Raw genomic sequence first — 24,947 nt, forward strand, 5'->3', positions numbered from 1 at the left:
TACAGTAAATCTTCACTTAACATCATCAATGGTTCTTGGAAACTTCAACATTAAATGAAATGGCCTATAATGAAACCAATTTGACCACAGGCTAATTGATATAAACAAGAGTTAAATTCCTAAGGTATATTTCTGGTCACAAAAACATCATCAAAATTCTAAAGATCCAAAACACTTCTAATATTAAATGCTGAAATAAATGTGAGCTAATACATATTTAAGAAAGACTCATGAAAAAAAAAAAGATAACTATTTTCTACTCCACTGATTCCAGTTGCAGGTTGTGGGTGGCCAGAATCTGTCCCAGCACTCAGGGATCAAGGCAGGGCTCACACTGGACAGGACTCCCTTTCATCACAGAGCCACTCACACCCACACTCACTCACTCAGACGAGGACAATGTAACCATGTCACCTGACCTCGTGTACACATCTTCTGGGTGTGGGCTGAATCTGGAGTCCCCAGAGAAAACCCACCCAACTGTGGGGAGAACATACAAACTCATACAAACAGTGGCCCCAGCCAGAAATTGATTTTTTTTCCCTTCATCAATGTTTTAACAAAGTAACATAGAAGGAAACAATGTTATTTGAGAAGCTGCTGTACAGGATAATTACATTATCCTGTAATAGGTTGAGGTTGGGTTCCAGTGCCAGTTATAAGGTATCATGTTGGTTTAAATATCTTATTTGCCTTTGTTTTCTCATTTCAGAGAGTGTCTTGTAATAATAGTAGCTGCTCAATAAAACCACTCTGAATTTATTCCAAAGTCCATGGATCACTTCAAAGACTTTAAATAAAGCATAAAATAAAATTTAAAAGAAAAACAAAGAAGCCCAAATAATCTGACTATAAAATTTTTATTATACAAAAATTTAACATACGATGCTAGTGACTTTTGGGCTTAAACCAATATGTAACCCTGTCTTACAGCCAATTTACAAGAAAGTGGGAGAGTCCTAGAATTAAACAGAAAAATCCCAAAATAGTCAGAACCACAGTTAACTATTTATTTAAACAAATTGTCTTTTATGTAGATAAACTAAAGTACCAGTGGTCTTTTAAAAATTCCACTATAATAGGATTAATGATTTATTAAACTATATTATGCTGATATGGTTTATGAATATTGAAAGAAAATTACCTGTATTTAGTATAATTAAAAATTATGTTTGAACTACTCTCACCATGTTTTATTGTTAAAGATAAAAGAATTCTTTGTAAACTGCCTATACAGTGCAGAATAGCTTGATAGATTTCTTTCCTCCTCCAGTGTTAATTTCACAAGGGAGATGTGAATAGTATAGTTTTGAAATATGTGATTTGGAAACATACACTCCAAATTGGGCGTATCTGGTCTAGAAGTTAAAAATTAAAAATATGTTAGTGAATTCATTCCTCAGGTACATATTATGTAATAGTTAACCCTTTTCAGATAAAGCTTATGATTATCTTTCACCAATCTCTTATTTTTAAGTATTACACCTTTCAAGGTTAAGAGAAAGGTGCAGGCTGCTAGGAGAATTAACAGCATTAGCATAAGCAAAAGTGGACAAGCACAGCCTAAAGAGTAACTGGATGTTTTTAGCTTTCTGAATATAGTAGCATAAGGATGTAACAAACCAGAGAAAGTTAGGTACTATATATATAACAAGAATAATCATTCATTAGAGGTCTCAGCCAAAAAAGAAAGCTTCGTTTATTATTTAACTAAAAATTAAATAAATTCAAATTCACTGAAAAACTCTGTTTAAGCTTGGATTTTAAAAGGATGTTAAAAAAATAGAAATATAAAGCTTATATATACACGATTAAGGATTGCATTAGATTTTTCTTCTGAGTTTTAGAAAATGCTTACCAAAAATATTTCCTAAAACAAGTATGAGACTGTATTTGGCGACATAGAAAAACCGCAAGAAACCTTAAATAAACACAAAAGAAAGGACAAGGCAAGAGTCAATTGGGATCTCATTGTATCTATTTGTTTCTGAGGACATTATCATTGCCTGATTGTCATGCTCGGTTCTCCCTTTGACAGCATGCACATCCAATCCACAAGCACACAAATCCCAAGAGCATTACCAAATACCAAGTCAGAGCACTTGTGAAACACACCTTGTAATTGTCCACAGCCTCTGCGTTCAAACCAGAGCTCAGCAGCTTGTCTTTATCTTCACCAGTGATGTAAATAAAAGTACCATATATTACTCTTCCAAAAAACAAACAAACAAAAAAAACACCCCACAATTAGCAATAAATTTATTACCTCAGAGATAAATCTTCTCTATTAACCCAAACCAACATTCTGCCTTAATGGAAACCTAAGCACATGCTGAGCCCCCTCCCGCTTATCTCCTCCATCATTTGTTTCTAACCATAGCTGACAAACCATAGCCTCACAAATCCTTTTTTAGCTGCTGATCAGACAGATCCTCCTTTGACAATCCAGCATGGTGGAACATTCGAAAATTCTTCCTGCTTCTATTCTATTGCTTGCTCTAAAAATGAGTTTCCTTTTCATTGAGATAATAGCCTTTTCTGCAGTCACATGACACAGAAGCTACATTAGCAGAGCTTTATGATAACAGACTGAGTAAGCCCCGGCCCCCTCCTGTTATTAAGGGGATGTGTCTTTCCCTCTCCCTCTCCTTCCCTCCTTCTCTCTCTCTCCCACTCCCTCCCTCCCTCAGTCACACACACGTGCATAATGCACACATGCAATCACATAACCAAATCTAAAATTATTCACCCTTCTTGGAATTATCATAATAAATAAAAAAGTATCACCCTAAAATGAGAACGCTAACACTTTCTAGATCTGCTGCTAAAAATAATAGTTAAAAACAAACATTCTGATGCACAGTCTCCCTCCTTTCAGGAGGGTGCAGCACACAGGCCATAAACACCCCCCTGAGCAGTAATGTGAAGTGGGAGAGTTAGAAGGGAATGGGTACTGCCTTGTTCCCTGGGGCTTCTCCCACCCCCAACCTGTGATGTAAATCTGGCATAACAAACACTTTGGAGACATTATGGCTACCCTCATATTGGAAATTAGCTCCTTGTATAGAAAATGTATATTAAGTACACCTTTTAAAGTAATTTATAATTCTCAAGCAGAAAGAAATTCCCATGGCCAAACAATCTTAAATAATAATAAAAATCAAAAGTTCCTTTCGGTCTAGTCAATCTAATCCATTTCTGATAAACAATCAATTCTCAAAACACATATGTGGAAATACCAGCACAGTGCCTGACACAGTGGTTGCTCCATATTTTTTAAGTAACAGGTTGAAGTACAGGCAAAGAGGAGGAGATTACAATGCCTGCTTCGTTTTCAATTATGGTTTGTTTCATATTAAAGTGTCATAAATCTATCAATCAAGCAGCTTTGGAAAGGAGTTTAAGCATAAGATGTGCCGAGAGGTTGAAAAAAGGAGAAAAAGATGGGGAAGGAGATGCCCCCTCAAAAAACCACATTGAAGCACAACATACCATCAGAACACCATACATTATGAGATAAAAGAAAGAAGTAACAGATGAAGCTACATCTTACATTTCTTATTTATAATTATTGCCTTGGTTTTCTCATCTCAAAAATGGAAAACACAGTAAGATATTTTAATATTTTTCTTTTACTTTTAATTGTGGTAAAATACACATAACATAAAAGTTGCCATCTGAACCATCTTAAAGTGTACAGCTTAGCACTCATAATTATATTGACAGTTTTGCAACAATTCTCCTGAAATTTTTCATCTTGCAAAACTGAAACTCTCCACCCCTTAAACAACTTCCATTCCCCCTCCCCCCAGCCCTGGCAATTGCCATCTACTTTGTTTCTATGAATGTAACTACTTAGTACCTTATATAAATGGAATCACACAATAGTGTTATTTTTGTGTGTCGATATTTTAAACAATTATTTTAATACCTACAGATCAAGACAAAGAATTTCATCTAACAAAATAATTTTACATGAACTGAATTATTCATAAGTAAAGCAAGCCAACATTATATTCTTTAATACAGAAAAAAAAAACAGGAATTGTTATAGGTACAACTACACACAGGGATTTATTATCATGAGTTATCTATATGGAAAATGGTAGTTTCTCAGAACTCAAAGAATTTGACAATTCTAATTCCAAAACTCCTAGTTTATTCGAATTATATTAACCACTCAATATAGAAGTAGCTTTGGTAGGATGGAGTGGGTGTTTACTAATTATCTTTACATCACTGAAAGGAACTGTGACTACTCTGGAAAACTACCCCAACAGCTAACAGAGCCTGAAATGATTAGAGAGGTGTCAATGAGCATAAGCTTCCATGAGGACCTGAGCAAAGAAATTCAACTAGAAAATAAAATGTTTCAGATGCTAAAAACAAAACAAAATGAAACAAAAACAAACCTTTAAAGCACAATCAAGAATTTTTAAGATAACTAAACTATTTGTTAAAATTGTAATGATTTTAACAGCCATCCAAATATTTTCATTATGCACTTAAAATTTAAAGTCAATAATCAGCCAGGGAATCACATGAAATTAATGTAACCTAGGAAGTAAATGTCATATGAGAGAAAACTTTTTAAAAGAATAACCTAAAAGCTGCAGAGGGCAGTTTTGTGAACTCTATCTACCTAAGTTTGTCTTGTTTCTGCTCAAAACATCATCAAATATTTGGCTATCTAATCGATCATTGATTTCTATAGAGGTAAGGTAAGGACATTGAAATTAACACCATGTGTGTCCCTTATTAACCACAATGGAGTTTTTACAATTTATTCTCAGCCAAATCACAGGGCAGCAAGAAAATGCTGTGAATTCCCTGATCGAATCAATCTCAGTAAGAAAACCATCTCCTGCCAAACACACCTAAGAAAAATGTTTCCATCCAGATTCTGTGCTAACACTTCTAGACCTATTGCTATTAGCAAGACTGTCCCTCAACTGTATTTTCTGCTGGCAAGCACAAACAGGTACAGTTGTCTAATGCCCCTCATGAGTACAGAGGGTGGCTCACAGCAGACTTCATTATGAGGAATTTTCAACTAGCATCATCTTCATCAGGGTGGTAGTGTTTACAAGGGAATTAGAATAGATAATTTGTAAAGTTGTTTCTAGCTTTAATGTTTTCTGATGGTGGAGTATATATCTCCACCCAGAATGTATCCGGTCATGCAACAGGGAAAACAGAGACATTTAGTGAAGATACAAGATACAAGGACATTACACATAGAATAATGACACCTCGGTCCCCTTCAAAGTAGGCACCTTGGTACCTCACACAGTTCTCCCAATAGCCATCAGCTTCCTCATCATATTTTCCTAATTCCCATCAACAGTCTGAAATTTCTTCCCTTTCAAAGGTGATTTTAGTTTTGGGAAAAGCCAGAAGTTGCAGGGTGCCAAATCTGGACTGTAGGGGGGCTGAGTCACCTGGGTGATTGGATGTTTCACCAAGAAACTCTGTGTGAGACATGAGTGGGCACTCATGATGAAGTTGCCAATCACCAGCTGCCCATAGCTGTAGTCTTCTGAATCATCTGAACAGTTTCCAAGGAGGAATGTTTAAGCTTAATGCAAAATTTGATGCAAATTCATCACTCTACTCACCCAGTCACTTTGAATGCGACGGCCACATAGTACGCATGCTCACTCAACGAGGTCTACTGCCTTCACTGACTAGATACAATGAAGTTGTTGTTGTTCATATATGTGCATTCCAGTCCACCCTCCTTGGCTGCCAGGTTACATTGATGTCACACAAACCATTCTTGTTATATTAACAATGGCTGGACATTTCCCATTCAGATCACCCCCCCCCCACACTTCATTTCTTAAAACAAGGATCCAGTAATGTTTTAGTTTATATAAATTGGGGTGGAATTTACATTTAGTACAATAAACATTTTTAAGAGTTGTGAGAAATTAAAGTACCTATGTAATCCACACTCCTACTGATAGGTTGTATATGCTGACCAGCCATGGGACGCTGTCTTGTGTCCATTCTCAAGTTGTCGCCACTTCCTTATCCCCAAAAGCCACTATTCTTACTTTCTATTATCACAGATTAGTTTTGCTTCTTGTAAGATCAAACAAATGGAATCATGAGTACTCTTTATGCTTCTTTCAGCATAAAGATTTTTTGAGGTTCATTGTGTTATTGCATACATCAATAGTTTGTCCCTTTTTAATGCTAAGGGTATTCCACTGTATGGCTATGCCATAGTTATTTTATCTATTCTGTCAATGGACATTTGGGTTGTTTCCAACTGGGGGTTTGTGGTAAAGAGAATTCTGTGATGCTCTGCAAGACCCTCACACACCGGTGTATACACCCTCATAGTTCACCCCAGTGATTAGGTTGTTATTTGGTACAATTAACTTAAGATAGGGAGATTACTGAGGTGGACCTAGCCTAATTATAATTAGTTTTCTCCAGCTGTCACTATATAAAGCCAGAAATGGGAAGCACAAGAAGGATTCAATATGCTATCGGTGATGTGAGATGGAGGGTATACATGACAAGGAATGTGGGTGATGTCTAGGAACTGGGAGTGGTGCTCAGCTAACGCCCAGCAAGGCAACAGGACCTCAGTCCTGCAGCTGCAAGAATTTCTGATCTACAAGAATGGTGAGCTACACTCAGACATAGTTTGTGCAATCTGTTAACAACAACAATGAAAAACTAATACAGGATTATTATGCACAGGATGCTATAGTACACACATACATGTCTTCTTGTGTGCATGCACTCATGTCTTTTAATAGACATAAGCTTTCACTGCCCAGGAGTAGAATTGCTGGCTCATAGATAAGTATGTTTTTATAAGAAACTGTCAAACTGTTTTCCAAAGTGGCTTTGCCGTCTACCCTACCACCAGCCACACATCAGAACTTGGGTGTCCCACATTCTCACCAACATTTGGTGTTGTCAGTCTTCTCAATTTTAGCTGAAACTCTAAATCTGTAAGCAGCCTTCTCTGTATATGGGGGTAACCCTCATTTATCTCCTTTTCTGTAGAGTTTTTAAATAACACTTTTAGCCAATATCACCACATTAAGCCCTGTTCTGTATTCTCTGTACGTGTCTCACAGGGGTTAGGTTCCTCTGCACAGGAGCACAGACACTGAAGGGCAGGGATCGTGCCTGTTATGCCTTTAAATCCTCAGCATTATCTATTCTGGTGCTGCTTCTATAGATAATGTGGTCAAATTTATGTACTGACACTCCTTTTTCCCTAAAAGTTTAATAATGTAGCAACATGAAAAATTCTTTTGAAGAAGCTGTTTTACCAGGGAGGAAAGAGCATGATCTTGAAGTTCGCCTTAGTTTAAATCCATATATTAGATATACGATTCTTGAACAAGTTATTTAATCTCTCTGGATCTTAGGCTCCTTGGCTGTGTGGAAGAGGGATGCCTATTCTGCTTTTTTATTGTTAAGATTCTATAAATCATATGGAAAGCAACTAGTCTGGCCCCTGGTATAGGACATTTTTGATGATTGCTCTTTGTTTGATATGATGTTCAACAAAAAGAAGAGGGAAACAATATCTACCTAATACAACTTTAAGGAAAGAATTGAAAAGAATATATACAATGATCAGAGTTGGTTAAGTGGATGAGGCCATATGTGATTTTCATTCTAATTTCCAAACTTTTAGTAATGTTGTTTTCATAATTTTAAAATATGGCAAAATGTCATACTTCTGAAGCTGGGTAAAGGGTACATGGGGGCTTTACTATTTACTATACTATTCTAAGTTTCTGTAATACTAACTTCAAAAAATAAATTGAGTGCACTGTACCATAAAATGGTAAATCTTTAATCTGTAATGATTTCTTGATAAACTATAACCATATACTTTATTTATTCATATTAATAAAAATGAGATAAACCCTGAAGATGTCACATTTAATAAGTTGTAGAATGTGAACAAACCTTAAGTTATACCATTAATTCATAACCCACTGGCATTATAATTCTACCTAAAATCAGATTTTTTAAACCTGAAAAATATCATAGAATAGTTTAACAATTTAAATATATTTTTAATGCAATGAGGAATATGTTTCATAAACAGTAAGATGAGAAAATGAAAAATAACACTGCCTATTTGAATTGGCTGTTTTCATTAGGCATACAGGGCCACAGAATTATGTCACTTGACCTCTGACCTCCTCTCTCAAGAGGTGAGCCAGGGATAGAGGAAAGTCCTATCTGTGCATGTACTTCCTGTGGATGTCATCCTACTAATGTTTCATTCTTTTGTATGTAGAAAATGAGCCTTAGAGAAGACCCAACTGTGCTAAGCTAGCAGTGAGTGCTATTTTGTTGGGTTATTTCCAATAAAAAAGGCTTATGCAAATAGCAGTACATAGTCATCTATAATATCACTGCAGATTATTCCCACACAAAAGAAAGTTGGGGAGAAGGACTGTAGAGTGCAATCACTTCTAAACACAACTCTGGCAAGTTTCCACCACTTCATGACATGGAATAATATACAAATAGCATATTACAGTTCCATCTCAGCATCTGTACTTCAAGGGTTTCAGAGACTTTACTGAATCAGATTCTTCCCAATGAGTGCACATATAAACCCCTTTAAAGTAAGTCATCTTTAAAGGTGCAGTTATTTGAAGTCACTAGAGTGCCACTAGGTTCCAGCTGAAATTCTTAAGTGATCTGTTCACCAGAATTAATGAGAACTCTAGTGACCTGTCAGGGTTTAAACCTTTTATACCTCAGGCTTCCGAAAAATGCCTAAGGCTCAGGGAGCAGATTGTATACTGCATGAAGTTTCATGAACTAATCCAGTCCTCTGAGATTATTCCCAAAAAGTCTCTGACAGGATCCCTGACCATTCAGAGCTGTAAAATATTTATATTGGGGTCATATAAAATGTGAGCGCCATCTCTGAAGTCATTCACTTCAAATTCCCGGACTTGTTCAAATACCTAACTATTGAATCATTTACACATTAATTAAAGAGAAGACTTCCCAAACTGTTATTAAGAGGTCATAAGGAAGCAATGGCAGAGAGTAGACCACATTGCTTCTTTAAGACGTTCAAGAGTATCAAGGTGCCAGGGATAAAACAGAAGAGCTACAACACAGCCTTTAAAGGTTATGGCTCGTGGTCGGACATACCTTGTCGTCCATAACTCGGTGGATTAGCCAGATTTGCTCTTCTGACTCTGCCACCCTCTGGATCCCCTATGTATTGACATCTCCAACATGAGGCAAAAGGAAGTGACAACCACACACATAGACAGAAGAGCCTGGCTCACTGTTCTCATTGTACCATAAAGGGACACTATTCAGGTAATTGATAATGAGACTCTCAAGATCTTCCTTGACAGTCTGTTTTACCTAGGATCTGATAAAAAGTTTTCATTTATTGACCAACTTGGCAATATAAATAGAATCACCGAGGTTAGACAAAAAGCTTTTCTTTGAGGAGATGTTATCTTCTGAGGCAAATCATTAATTATTCATCTATTCCAAATTTCCACAGGCCCAAGAGGCACTTGTGACAAAAGGTGCTAAGGAGCATGTATTTTATGCTTTCTCTATAAGACTGCATCTCTCACAGCACATCACATTACCATGGCTTAGCACCCTGAGCCAATTCTGACTCAACTCAAAGGTCACTTGTTAAATGCTTCTGAATAAGGTGGTGGTTTCCTTCACTTTCCCCTCACCTCAGCTCCTTCTTTTTCTGCTTTTTCTTTATTCTCTCCTTCCTTTCAAAACATTGTTAAGGTTATTTATCCGGGTTTGGATGAGAGCAGTAACAATTGTAATCATTAGGTGAAAGAGGGAAAATATGATTAGGTGGAAAAAAGGAAAAAGAAATATTTCTTTAAAGCCCCAAAAGCCACAGCAAGTTTATTTTTAAAGGAAAACCACTTTTGATATGTGACCCGATGTCTTTCACTTCTCTTTTGCTTTTTTTTTTAGCCTTAAATTAATCCATTTCATTCAACAAATATTTGTTCAGTACCAATGAAGTGTAAGGCACTAAGTCAGGCACTCAGAGTACAAAAATGAACAGGACAAAATCCCTCTCCTCCAAAGATCCATAATCAAGGAGAGAAAACAGAGAAGCAGGCAAAACTTGAAAACTGTGATCAGAAACGCCATCCCAAGGTCTGGGCTGTTACAAGAGCAAAGAGGGAGAATGCTATCTTTGAAAGGGAAGAGCCATGAGAGTCTTCCAAGGCTTGTCTTGTGGGACAAGCAGGACCACGTGTGTGAGGAAGGGGAGAAACAGGTGCATAAACAGGCAAGCATGGGAGGAGCACACTTCTCACTCGGGCACCAAGGAGACCCCTATGTCTTGAGCAAAAGGGTACCTAAAAAAAGGGGGTGGGAAAAGCAGCTGGAGAGGTGGGTGTGAGCCGGGCTAGGATGAACTTTGTCTGCAGAGCTAAGAAGGCTGAAGTTCAACCCACAGGCAGTGGGGAATCTGTAAGTTCTGAGCAGCTGAAAAACATAATTTTTTTAAAAAAGGAAGTTTACCATAATGATGGACTTCAAAAAATACTACTACTTAGGGAGAGTAGTTAGGAAGTTATAGCAATAGTTAGTATCAGTGAGAAATGATGAGACTACCTGTAAGCTACGATACCTAACCTTTAAAAGTCTAATACAACCTACCAACTAACACTCACACATAATGCTCAAACGATTTCTAACAAGGGTACCAAGACTATTCAATGGGGTCTTTACATTTTTCCAACCCTAGGGAAATGGGATATCCACATGTAAAAAAAATGATGTTGGACTCTTACCTTATAGTTATAAAAATTAACTCAAAGTAGATAAAAGACATAGTGCACGAACTAAACCTATAAGAAAACATATGAGGATAGCTTCATGACACTGGATTTAATAATGATTTCTTGGATATGACACTAAGCACACACGTAAGAAAAGAAAAAATAGGTTAAGTTAAACTTCATCAAAATTAAACACTTTTGCACATCAAAAGATATTGTCAACAGAATGAAAAGGTGACCTATAGAACATGAATAATATTTGCAAATCATATAGCATTTGATAAGGGACTCACATCCAGGAATATAGACTTTCTACTAGACAAAAACAAAAAACAACTCGATTTAAAAAATGAGAAAGGACTTGAATAGGACACTAGTCTCAAGAAGATATACAAATGGCCAATAAGCACATGAAAACATACTTATCACCATTAGTTATTACGGAAATGCAAATCAAAACCATAATAAGATACCACTTCCCATCCATTAGGATGGAAACTCTCAAAAAAACTAGAAAATCAGTATTGGCAAGGATGTGGAGAAAATGGAACCCTTGGGCACTGTTGGTGATATGGAAAATGGCATAGATGCTGTGGGAAACTGTACAGTGATTCCTCAAAAAATCCCTTTAAATGTAGAATTACCATGTGAATTCCACTTCTGAGTATGTACCCAAAAATAATGAAAGCAGGAACAAATACTTGTACACTTATGTTCATAACAGCTTTATTTACAATAGCCAAAAAATATCCAGGTCCATCGACAATGAATGGGTAAACAAAATGTCACACACACACACACACACACACACAAATATTATTCAGCTGCAAAAAGGAAGGAAATTTTGACACATGCCACAAGATGGATGGACAAGGAAGTTACAAAAAGATCAGACCCTCTTACATGAGCTTTCTAGAGCTGTCAAATTCATAAGAGTCAGAAAGTAAAATGGTGCCCATCTTCCTGCAGACTGTGAATACCAGAGACAAAAGGAGCCAAATCCCTTTGCATTCTGTAGAAAGCTGCACAATCCAGCTCTTAAAATCAAGTTTAGTGAAGAATCTGGGAACTGACAATTATGGGAAATAATTTGCTTGGCTTGATCTGAGAAGAAACTAAAAGTTTTTCAGCTTTCCCATCCCACCCTTAGTCAAGACCCTGCCAGCTGACACTCACTGCTCTAGTCAGACACAGGGTGATGCAAGACATCAGTCTCACAGAGAGGCCAGGGGACCCACTCACTCTCGGTCAGTGATCCTCAAACTCCGCTGCATGTTAGATCACTGAGCAGCAGTAACATTAAAAAGTTACACAGCACTGACAAAAAAGAAAAAGAAAGTACAAGGTGGTTGCCAGGGAAAGGGGAGGAGGAATGGGAAATTGTTTAATGGGTACAGACTTTCATCAATTGGGCAAGACATAAAAGTTCTGGAGATGGACATTGGTGATGCATATTGGATCTGGAGATGGATATGGTTGTACAACAATGTGAATATACTTAATGCCACATAATTAAAATAATAGTTCTGTTATGTATACTTTGCCACACTTTTTAAAAAGTCTAGCATATCTATAATTTAGTTCATCAGCTGACAAAACAAGGAAGATTTATTTTAATTCATAAATGGAAATAAAACAAAATAGAAATGGTTAGACCAATAATTATGTCTGACCTCCAAGAAGGGATTCCCAAGGACAACACCCATATGTCCTTTCCTGTAGGAATGAGATGCCTGATCTATTCTATAATGATTACATCATCCAAGTCTGGTACAGCCACCTGCTGTGTGTCCAAGGTTCTAAGTGATTCATTTAAATTATCAGTAACCAACAAGCAGAATTACTCCAAAATTTAGAAGTATTTTCTGCCAAACTTACAAAACTGAAGATAAAATCAGGTGTCAACTAAGCAAGACAAGATCAATAAAAGGTAGAGAACAATTTACTTATTTCGGAAGTGAGAGAACTTAGAATAATTTAGATATCTAACATCTTCCTTAATCAAGCAGTGAAAAGTATCCAAAGGTCACTCTATATAACCAAGCTAACAGATGATTTGTAATTTCTTTCTGCTTCACTGTGGAATAAAGTAATTGATATATACTAATCCAAAAACAACAATACTGAGTACAAAATGAGGCTTTGAGTCTCTCCAGGCCAAACCCTTATCATGGAATCCATGAAGTCTGGCAAATACACACACTGTGGTTCCCCCTTCTCCCTTGCACAGCAGACATTGCTCATTAATCACTTCTGAGCCTGTGTGTGGCCTCTCAATTCTTCTCAACACAGCATTCCAGGCAATCACTATAATCAACTGGAGTTGGCACCAGAGATGCAGTCAGCCTCCCATCCCAGCACCAGGGTGAAGTGGGAAAGAGATCTGGGGTGGCCATGAATCATACAGAGAAGGTCCAGTAGAAACTGCTAATGGAGAGAAGATGTCAACACAACACCACAGCTCTGCACAGTAGCTCATGTGAATGGAAACGGAATTTGTTGATTTGAGCAGCGATCTCTCTTTTCTTAAGCCCGTTTTAGACATTATAAAGATCCAGTCAAGCCCCCAGTGATATCATTAACTCTGTGGTTTTTTGAAGATAGAATTTTTACCTTTGATGAAGAATCAAGGAGCACAATTAGGGCTATGTTCTTGGAGTTTTGTTAGAAAAATGATCTGCTAGTAAAGAAAACCTTGTGCAGTGGGAGGGGAAGGTTTCCAGATTGGCCAGCTACTCACCACCTGTTCCTCCAATTTTGCAGCTTCCTCGTGGGTTCTACTTCAACTACATTCCCAACCATTCCTAGAAACCAGCTGGCAGAATATGGGGACAGAGAAATGGAGGCCAATTTCCAAGTGACTCTTTCAAAGATAAGATCTAAACCAGCCTGCCATTGCTACTGAGTGGGTCTTGACCAGCATGGGAGACAAAGGGCTGCTTTTTCACTGCTGTATGTTATCCAAGACAGGTGAAATCACGAAGAGGTGGTTTTACTGTTTTCGGTGTTTTATTATATTTTCCCCTTAAACATGGCCAATTTTATTATAACGGAACCCCATTCTTTACAAGCAAGGCATCCCACTCAGATTACATCAAGTTAAAGCTATTTGATAGACTAAAGAGAGAAAAAAAGCATTAAAAACACATTATTTTTAATCAAATACATTTAGTGCTTACCCCATACCAGGTACTGGTTCAAGCTTTGTATTGATTATTGTATGTATTTCCTCACAATAATCCTATGGGGTTGGTATTATTATTTTCCCCAATTTACAGAAAACTGAGGCAGACAGAGGTCAAATAAAGCTAGGAAGTAAAAAGACCAGAATCTGAATTCATGGAGTCTGGTTCCAGTCTGTGTTCTTAACCACTACACTGTCGCCAAAAAGAAGGCAGGCACTCCTGCCTAATGACCAACACACACAGAGGCATGAGGCCAGCAAGGTGTTCTGCACATGGTATTTCACTAGTTCCTCCAAACACATGTGACATTGGTTTAATTATCCCTTTTTAGGAATGAAAAAACTGAGGCTTGGTCAGATTACTTAAGGTTACACCATAGAAAGATTACAAAACACCAGTTATTTACTGAGTTCAAAGTATGTGCCAGCCACTTGGACAATGTCTCTTTAATCCTCTCAATAATCATATAACATAGGCACTAATTTATCCCCATTTACAACTAAGGAAAATGAAGCTTAGAGAAAGTTTTGGTAGTTTAAAGTCAAATTAGAACAACAATCCAAACTCACACCAGCTGAGTCCCAAATCTCTATATTTCCCCTTCTGATGCTGCTATAAATTCAACTTCATACATTAGTTACAATATGCAAGGCACCATTAGGGGTACAAAGATGATTCTGCCCCATTAAATTAGTTTATAGTATAAAGAGGGAGAAAGGACTGCTATGTGAATCACTATAATTTCCATATATTTATTCACCAACTATTCACTGTGACAGCCCAAACTGCTCCCTTCCCTTTCAAATATGCTATACAGTCATTGGCCGTCCAAAGAACCACAGATAAAGCATATTCTCTCACAATTTCCTTCAAGCCTTGTACACCTTTTTTTTAAACATTGTACGTTGGCTTCAATGACACTACATGATCATGCTTTTCTTCCTACCCCTCTGCACAGTGTTGGGTCCACATTTCCACGCCATCAAGCCAAAGCAAAAACAAAAACAAAAACAAAATCAAAACCCAACAACAGTAGAACTATGGGCATTACTTGAACAGCATCCTTGCTTTTGACATCCTTCCTTTTTCTTCTCTATATAAGCCACTCCTATAGATATGATCTTCCTGATGAAGTTTCAATGATCATATTTGTTTAAATGGACCCAATGTACACTCTAGCCTGACAATATCATCCAGCTCCGGTGCTCAGCTTTCAACCTCTCATAGACATCTCCCCCTAGATGTGTCCAAAATGAACTCCTCACCTTTCTGAAGAAACTCCTCTTCCTATATTTGCTGCTTCTCATTTTCTGTCACCAAGTAAATTTTCTTTAACTCTTCTTTCTCTCTCAGTCTTCAAACACACCAATATGCAAGATATCTAGATTCTAATTTTGCAGTCTCTCTTGATCATCTCACCCTCTTTCCCAACCCCTTTGTAATTACCAGGATTTCCTTATCCCTTTAGTAGCCTCCCCCAGGAACTTCTCCCATGTCAGTTTTCTCCCTTATTCATCTTATCCTGTGATCAGAATCAAATTCTATCCAGTGTCACAGTTCCTTCATGTTCAACATGAGGAAGTTACCATAGAGCACAGAGTTGAGGATTAAGTGAGATAATTATAATGACCATCTATCAGCTCTTAACACATAATAGGAACTCAATAAATGTCAGTTCTCTAGTCCTCTTCTCCATAAACTCAAGGAGAGATTGGCCTGTCCAATCTGCCTAGTTTTCAAAGTTTGTCCACCAAGTATTTCCCTAGCTCTATGGACTCAATTCTGGCCAAACTGGAGTCCAGTGTCCTCAACTTGGTGTGGCACTTTCATGCTGGCACATCACTGCCCAAGCAGTCCATTCCTTTCACTTTGAATGACCCCCACCCCCCACCATTCCCTGCCTATCGAAATCTTTCTGGTTCTCCAAGGTGTATCATCTCAGTAGCCACCTCCTCATGAAGTCTTCTCTAAGTCCTTCTTAAGAGAGACCTTTATCTTCTCAGCCCCCAGAAACCATAAAACTAATCTGATAGCACCTTTTGGTCAATTTACAAACATTAACCACTTGATGTGTGCCAAGCAATGTATCAGAAGTAAGGACACAAATGTAAAAATCTATTATATTCTTTCTATATCATAGACAGTAAGACTATGTACTTATTTCACACTAAGTTAATTATAAACCTGAAATTGGTCCAGAACCAGCACTATGATTATAAGCTCTTTCATATCAGAGCCTGTGCATTACTCATCTTTGTATTTTCTATAGCACTTATTATAACACTTTAAACAACATAAACTTAAAATGGTAAATTTGTTGGCAACCAGAATAATTTTGTTATGCCAGTGACATTTTTTTCAAGAGACTTTTAAGTGGTTCCAAAGCAAAAAGTTGAGAGAAATTACTATTATTTGTAAAATTTCAGATGAAGAAATAAGTTTTAAATAGAAATTAGATGCATAAAATTCCTCTTTGATTTACATATAAAACTAGGTTTCAAATTTAGAGTTTCAGACACTGATGCCCAAATTTCAGAGTCTAAAAAAGATGTCAAAGCAATGAATACATAAGAATAAGACACTCAACAAAACCCTCAATCCTTATACTAACTTTTGTTAAAAATGCCTATGCTTTGTTATTGAGGAAAGATCACCCACTTCTGAATAAAGAACAAATTCACTGTACTGGGTTCTCCATTTAGGTGTTAAACACGAGGCTTATTAGTCAGAGGGTAAGCAAAAAAAAAAAAAAAAAGGACAGAGGCAACTACTCTAATTCACTCCTTCATATCCAATACCTATACCAAGAAATAGTTATAACCACAGCCTTCCTTAACAAACTTATTAAAACAAAGTCAAATAAAGGTCAATTTTCCAGTACCTTAGATACTGTCAATATATGACTACGCAGAGAGTAGAAATAATCTTAACAGTTCGAAAGAATTATTTCTTGGCCCTAATACTTTCAAAGACTTTGAAGTCTGTATCAACAAGGTAGAGTTTAACTGGAATTCAAGGCCTACCTATGTTTGGTACTGAGCTAGGCACCATGCCTATTTATTTGCTTTGAACAGAATAATGAAGACAAATCAACTGTTCAAATACTCAACTTACAGTATTAAGTGTCACATATACAATTATATGGTCAACTAAAAAAATTACTAAATAGCATACTAACATTCACTTCCTACTTTTAAGATAGTAAAGGCTGTCAATTTGTTTTTCTTAAAAGCATAACCAATATCACTTGCTTTGATAGCAAATATATTCCTTTAAAAAAAGCCCTTTAAATGAAGTCCCCAGCTAAAAAATAATCAAACTAAAAATATTTACAAAGAGCTTACCAAAAAAAGAGAAGTATCACTGTAATAATTGAAACATGAACTTGTGAATGAGTAAAACAGACATTTTCTAAGATGCCACACTATCTGGATCTAACAGGCCATGAAAAAGATAAAATGGTACATTACATAGAGGGTAAACCTCCAAAGCTCACGTACATGACATTATCTTTTAATAGAAAACATGAAGAGGTGACAAAATCCTGAGAAGAAAGGTTAGGGTGTGGCAAATACTGCAGCAAAACTTCAGTCTTAGTTTAGTAATACGTGTAAAGTGAAATTTAAACAGCTTCAGTACACATAGCAAATATTATGATATAATTATAGTAAAAGAAATTAGCAAGCACCTCACACTTTAGTATTTTCTAAATAGCAAAGCTTCAGATTACACTAATTTTAAGAACAGCTAATATTTATTGAGTGCTCAGTAATTGCTAAGCCTAGTGTTAAATACTTTATACAAATTGTCCCATTTAATAACAACTGTAGGAAGCAGGTACTTCTATTATCCCAACCAAACAGAAAGTGTCAAAGCCAGGACTCATACTTAGAATCTGACTTTATTCTTTAATGACTACATTAATGTATACTGTATTAATATATGGTTCTTTAACATGGCAATAGACACTATATTAACTTCCATGTAATTTAATAATCAAGCACACATACTCTCTACTGTTAGGAAGTAAGCACATAGGTAGCTTAAGCTTATACATGTCAAAGCACTTTACACAGAGGAGAGGGGAGATGCAATGTAGTGATAATTGGTTGCTGACATAAACCAGGGTGATTCTGCTGTAGTTCCAAAATCATAGCCAAGGATGCAGGCATGGCAGGGACTGATGAGAAGGTGCACAGGCACCATGACCATCCTGCCAGGCAAACTCAGTGTCCCGATATGCTAAATATGGAACTTTAAAAAAATCATTGTGTATGATTTTATTTATTTACTTATTTACTTTTTTATTTAAATTTACTTTTAGAGACAGGGGGAGGCAGGGAGAAAGAGAAGGAGAGAAACATTGATACATGATGGGTTGCCTCTCACACGCCCCCAGTGAGGACCTGGCCTGCAACCCAGGCATGTGCCTTGACTAGAAATCACACCTAGGACCTTTCAGTTTACAGACCAGCAGTCAATCCACTGAGTTACACCAGCCAGGGCAATTTTATTTATTTTTTAATTGAACTTATTGTGGTGACTCTGGTTAATAAAAGTATATAGATTTCAGGGGTACAATTCTACAATGCATCATTTGTGTATTATATTTTGTCTTCACTACCCCAAGTCTGTTAGGGTCCACCCTTCCTGGTCTCAGGAAGCTGTAACCCCCCACAACTTAGGCTGAGTGAGAGACCTCCGAACCCAAGCCACTAAGGAGACAAAACTTATTTCCCTGGCATGAATGCTGCCTGTTCTGTGCCAGGCCTCCAATGCTTGATCAGTTAGCCAATGACGGGTAAGATTTCCCAAGGAAGGGAATTGCCTAAGACAGGCATGATCATGTGGAGGCCTCAGGGAAGAACTTGGGGGGCTGTGGAAATGAAGGGGTGATTGACATTGACCCCTGCCCCCTCGGCTTTGTCAAAGCCTGTGTCCTTGTTCTTAGTTGTGAGAAATCCAAGTCTTCCAGCTGCCTTTGTCTCCTCTGCCCGACTCAGGCCTGCAGAAATGACAGGGGCGGTGCAGTCCAGACCAGAGTCGGCAGACTCCCAGGGTTAATCAGGCCTGGGACATAGAATATGCAAGATCCTGTGAAATCTGCTTGCTGGAGGATGCTATTGAATCAGAATATGAAGGCACGGGCAGGAAACGAAACTAGCCTTTTAGGTCCTGTAGTCTTTTTAAGTGATAAAACACAAAATCTCAGCCCAGAATCCCAGCAGGAATTCTGTCAGCCTCTCTGAAAATTACCTACTTGTTTGATCTTCCCTGCCAGACTGTAATCCACAAACTATATCTGTATTCTTTTGGTTTGCAAGCGGGCACTCAGTGCACTGAGCCACATCAGGCAGGGCTGTATCTGTATTCTTAATAAAACCCTGCTCAGGCGGCGACTCAGGGCACTCTCCACCAGAGAATGTGGCCATTTCATACCTATTTCCCCACAAGACTCAATTGTCCGTGTGTATGTTTTTCTCGTGTTTCAACGAGCATCTGTAGCGACGGATACTGCTGGCCAGTATCCATCTCACAAGTCAGGTTTCCTTCCCTCATCATTCATTTCCCCTGACCCACTCCTACATCCTCCCACCCCATTCCGTTCCCTCTGGTAATCACCATACTGCTGTCTGTGTGGTTTTATCTTTTTCATTTTTTCAATTTTTTGCCTAATCCCTTCACCCTTTTCACCCAGTCAGCCCCCGCTACCACTTCCTCTCTGATAGTTGTCAGTGTATTCTCTATGAATCTGCTTCTATTTTGTTTATTTTTTTCATTAGATACTACATATAAGTGAAATCATGTGGTATCTGTCTTTCTCTGACTGGCTTAATTCATGTAGCACAGTATTAGGTTGGCCAAAAAGTCTGTTTAGTTTTTTCTGTAAAACAAAAGATATATTTTTCATTTCACCAATAACTTTGTTTACCAATGAAACAGTAGCATACTGTTTTCATTACTATGGCCTTATAGTATAGTCTGATATCAGGTAATGCGATTCCTTCAACTTTGTTCTTTCTCAAGATTGCTGTGGCTATTCGGGGTCTTTTGTGGTTCCATATAAGTTTTGGAACATTTGTTCTAGTTCTGTGAAATATGCTGTTGGTATCTTATAGAAATTGTGTTGGGTCTATAGACTGTTTTGGGACATTTTAATGATATTAATTCTTACTATCCATGAATATGCCATATCACTTCACTTTTAATTGTTTACAAAGGAGGACCCCAAAAAAGCTGGAATTTATTTGCAAAAATTGTGTATTTTAATCTTATATGATTAAACTTCAGTCACCTTCAAAATACTCTCTACTTGATGCAATACCTCTAATCAAGACATTTTTCCCCCACTGCTCAAAACAGTTTTTAAACTCGATGATTTTGATGCCTTTTAGTGATTCTGCTGTTTTTTGTTTCACCTTTTGAACATCAGCAAAATGTTTCCCTTTGAGCACTTTTTTCATCTGGGGAAACAAACATAAACTTGCTCAAGGCAAGATCAGGTGAAAAGGGAGGATAGAGCACCAGGGTCATGCCAATTTTGGTCAAAACTGCTCAACGCTCAGCATGGTGTGGGCAGATGCACTAGTAAATCACCCATCATGAAATGGGCAAATGCACTGAAAGAATCTTCAAAACTATTTCAATGAAGCCAAACACAGCCTCTCACAAAAACACCAGCTGGTACATTGATACAGATGATTGGTGTACTACAAGGACCTGCCTTCCAGAAGATAATTCCAGTTTTGGGGGGGGTATCCCCCCTCATATATGAGTTTGGGGAGGGAGGAGGACCAGAGGCTAGTGGACACCAGTGCTATCTGGCTAAAAAACAGTTGGTGGCAAATGTGGCAAAAGGGAAAAAGGCCTGATATGGGTGCCTTAATTTAGCCTTTATCTTTAAGGATGTGAGGTAGTGAGCAAGCAGTATGCTCATTCTCTTGTATAGGGTATGATAATTTTTAGACAAAAGAAATGAGCCATGTGCAGGCCTCTTATTTTTATAGTACTATTTAAGATATGTCTATAGTTTCTACCACTAGATTTAGCATTTTTATTTTGTTTTTAAAAACTCAAATGTTACTTAGATTCTTATATTTTAATTAAGTTTGTCAACCACATACAAGTCTACCAAGAATTACCTCAAGTTCCCAAATTTTTTAATGATTCATTAAAATAATACAAAAATAAATATACATGTCTACACAGAAGTCAAAATGAACAACTTTCCCAACTGAATCAAAATATATTTTTGTTTATATTTTAAATGGAATGTAGCATACTAAACATTCCTTTATCTCAAAATAAATGTTCCTAAAATACACGTAAAATGTTTTCACTTACCAAAATACTCTCTTCCTATTGAATCACATAATATTGGGGAAATATGCATCCATGTAAAAAGTAAAATCACACTGATGGACAGAGCTGAAAACCTGGAGAGATCTGAGCACATGCCTAAAAAGTGCACTTTAAACTGGGGAGTGTGTTAGCTATCAGCTGACCCCCATTGCTTTAGGTCTGTCTCTTCTCAAAATCAAAGGCAATGAAAAGTGATCACAGCAGGAAAACTATGGTGCCTCAATATTGGACCCCTCTCCACCCTGGACAAGTTGTCCCATGCAGCAGAGTAATTATGATATCCCCTTCTTCCCTAACAGAGCCCATTACTTAAGATCATCATTGCATAATCATGACATGGAAAGTATACTTTAAAGGTCATTATAAGAAAACTAAGAGAAAATTAAAAATATTTTGTTGATGTATGACATATATAAGAAGCTAATGTGTTACCTGTCAAGAAATTTTAAGTGCTAACATAGCTGCAACACCCACCACAGGTCTTCTTAGGTTCAACTAAACATTCAGACTTACAAAAACTATCTTAGGTAACAACCAGCACCACCTTCCTGAGAAGGATCCAGGCAGGAACACAGCGTGCCTTCAGGGAACCAAGGATAGGCACACTGCTGGGGAAGCACTTTTCCTAAGCATTTGTTCAGCTTCAGGCCACAATGGGCTGATGGAAGAGTTGCCTCCGTAGAAGTTTCCCACTCCATGAAAGTCAGTACTGCAAACCCTCCGAGATCCCACTAAGGAAATGCTCATTTATACTTCATTTACCCTCCTATTCCAGATGCAGTTTACCTACCAGGGGTCATTTTTACCACCTGTAATGTTGCCTAGAATCATTTAAAAAATATATATTTTATTGACTATGCTCTTACAGTTGTCCCATTTTCTCTCCCTTTATTCCCCTCTGTCCTGCACCCTCCGCACTTCTCCTACATTAGTTCATGTTCATGGGGTTGTACATATAAGTTCTTTGGCTTCTCCATTCTTATACTATTCTTAACCTCCCCCCTGTCTATTTTGTAGTAACTATGTATGCTTCATATTCCCTGTACCTTTTCCCCTATTCTGCCCCTTCCCCCTCCTGCGATCCCCATTTCTGTGATTCTGTTCCTGTTCCAGTTGTTTGATTAGTTTTTGGCTTTTTTGGCTTAGTTGTTGATAGCTGTAACTTTGTTGTCATTTTACTGTTCATATTTTTTATCTTCTTTTTCTTAGGTAAGTCCCTTTAACATTTCATATAATAAGGGCTTGGTGATGATGAACTCTTTTAACTTGACCTCATCAGGCAAGCACTTTATCTGCCTTTCCATTTTAAATGGTAGCTTTGCTGGATAGAGTAATCTTGAATATAGGTCCTTGCCTTTTTCGACTTTGAATACTTCTGCCCAGTCCCTTCTTGCCTGCAAAGTTTCTTTTGAGAAATCAGCTGAGAATCTTATGGGAACTCCTTTGTAGGTAACTGTCCTGTTTCCTCTTGCTGCTTTTAAGAATCTCTCCTTATCTTTAATCTTGGGTAATGTAATTATGATGTGCCTTGGTGTTTGCTTTCTTGAGACCAAATTCTTTGGGACTCTCTGAGTTTCTAGGATGTCCTAGAAGTCTATTTCCTTCACTAGATTGGGGAAGTTCCTCCTCATTATTTTTTCAAATAAGTTTTCAATTTCTTGCTCCTCCTCTTCTCCTTCTGGCACCTCTATGATTCAGATTTTGGAATGTTTGAAGATGTCCTGGAGGTTCCTAAGCCTCTCCTCATTTTTTTGAATTCTTGTTCCTTCATGCCATTCTGGTTGAATGTTTATTTCTTCCTTCTGCCCCAAATTGTTGATTGAATCTTGGTTTCCTTCTCTTCACTGTTGGTTCTCTGCACATTTCTCTTCATTTCACTTTTCATAGCCTTTACCTTTTTCTCCATTTTGGGACCATACTCATTCTTTTCTGTGAACATCCTGATTACCATGGTTTTGAAATCTGCATCTGACTGGTTGACTACCTCTTCATTGTTTGATTCTGTTTTTGGAGCTTTGATCTGTTCTTTCAATAAAGCCATATTTTTTTTTGTCTTGGCTCACCTGTTATGTTGTAAGGGGCAGAGCCTTAAGTATTCACCAGGGCAGAGCAACCCACATTGCTATATTGTGGGGCTGTATGTGGGGGAGGGGTCAGAGAGGGAACCACACCACTTGCTCTGCTGTCTGCCGGTTTTCAGTCACTTTCCCTGCTACCCCAAGTACATTGGGCCTTCTAGTGCTGATTCCCAGGTGGGTGGGTTTGTGTACGTTCCAGGACCCTGTGGACCTCTCCAGTGAACTCTTCAGCAAGACTGGGAGTTTCTCCCGCCACCTCAACCGCCACAGATTTTCACTGACCAAGGTTTTTAAGGCTTTATTTCCCTGTGCTGGAACCCTCGGTTGTAAGGTCTGTCTCGCTCCCCAGTTCTTCCTGTTTATCAGCACACAAATGTGGGACCACTTGGTCTGCTAGCTGCAGCCTCACCTGGTCCTCCAGCTGCCACCTTGCCAAGTATCCTCTTCACCCTGGCTACCCATCTCTGCCCCTCATATCCATCTGAGTGAATGTTTCTTCTTTAACTCATTGGTTGTTGGACTTCCATTCCGTTTGATTTTCTGGCAGCTCTGGTTATTTTTTGTTTTTAAATTTGTTGTTATCTTTCTTTTGGTTGTACAAGGAGGCAAAGTGTATCTACCTATGCCTCCATCTTGGCCGGAAGTACCAAAAATCATAGGTGATATATAGTCTTATTGGACTACCAAAGAAATAGTTACAGAGTTAACAGAAGGTTAAAAATGCCAACCTACACAGAATATAGACAATGATCAGTAGATTTATTGGGGTGATCTCTATGTTAGGTATATGAAAGCCTAATCACTATGTTGTGCACCTGAAACTAATAAAATATTGCATGTCAACTGTAATTTTAAATGCCACCTGAAGTAAATGATATATATCAATAACTATAAATCAGTATGAAAACATCCCTAACAGAAAAATGAGCAAAATATATTAACAGGCAATTCAGAAGAACCAAAATGGCTGATGTGTAAACTCAATAGTAATCAGAGAATGCATATTAAAATTAAAATAAAATACTATTTCACATCATTAAAACTGTCAATATTTTAAGTCTTAGGTGATTTAAGGATCATATATCCTGCAACCTAGCAATTACCATACATTCTCAAAGTGCCATGCACAAAAACATTTGTTCCTGGAATGCTTATATGTGCAAAAAAATTATAAATAACGTAAATGCTATCAAAAATTTAATGGACAAAGTGTAATATGTTCATATAATGGAATACTGCACATCTGACTGACCTGCAAATACATGGATATTATCTCAAAAAGAACATACTACAGGAAAAAGGCCAAGTTGCAGAACAGTATGAACAATATAACACTATTTAATTAAACTGTAAAACACAGAAAATGATACCAAATATAATAAACACTAAATACAAAGAAAAAGCAAAAAATAAAACTAAAAAGCATAGGTACAAGAAACAAATTCAGAATAGCAGTTACCTCTGGGGGAAAAACAGAGAAAGATAATGGCACAAATAATCAAATCAAAGGGGGTTGAAAACTATTA

General features: G+C 37.5%; 1 protein-coding gene across 8 annotated transcripts in view; it reads right to left on the reverse strand.

Annotated features, from left to right (window-relative positions):
• NCOA2 (nuclear receptor coactivator 2) overlaps window positions 1-24,947 on the reverse strand; it is a 284,205-nt gene that overhangs the window by 129,815 nt on the left and 129,443 nt on the right. The window contains exon 4 of one of the 8 annotated variants that reach the window (XM_045860744.1): window positions 10,809-10,865. The exons of the other annotated variants lie outside the window; for them this stretch is intronic. The gene's annotated coding sequence lies outside the window, so the exon portion shown is untranslated. The remainder of the gene's footprint in view (window positions 1-10,808; window positions 10,866-24,947) is intronic. 8 annotated transcript variants of the gene reach the window in all.

Source organism: Phyllostomus hastatus, unplaced genomic scaffold (assembly GCF_019186645.2).
Source record: "Phyllostomus hastatus isolate PE091 unplaced genomic scaffold, TTU_PhHast_1.1 phas_scaffold_21, whole genome shotgun sequence".
NCBI classification, from domain to species: Eukaryota; Metazoa; Chordata; class Mammalia; order Chiroptera; family Phyllostomidae; genus Phyllostomus; species Phyllostomus hastatus.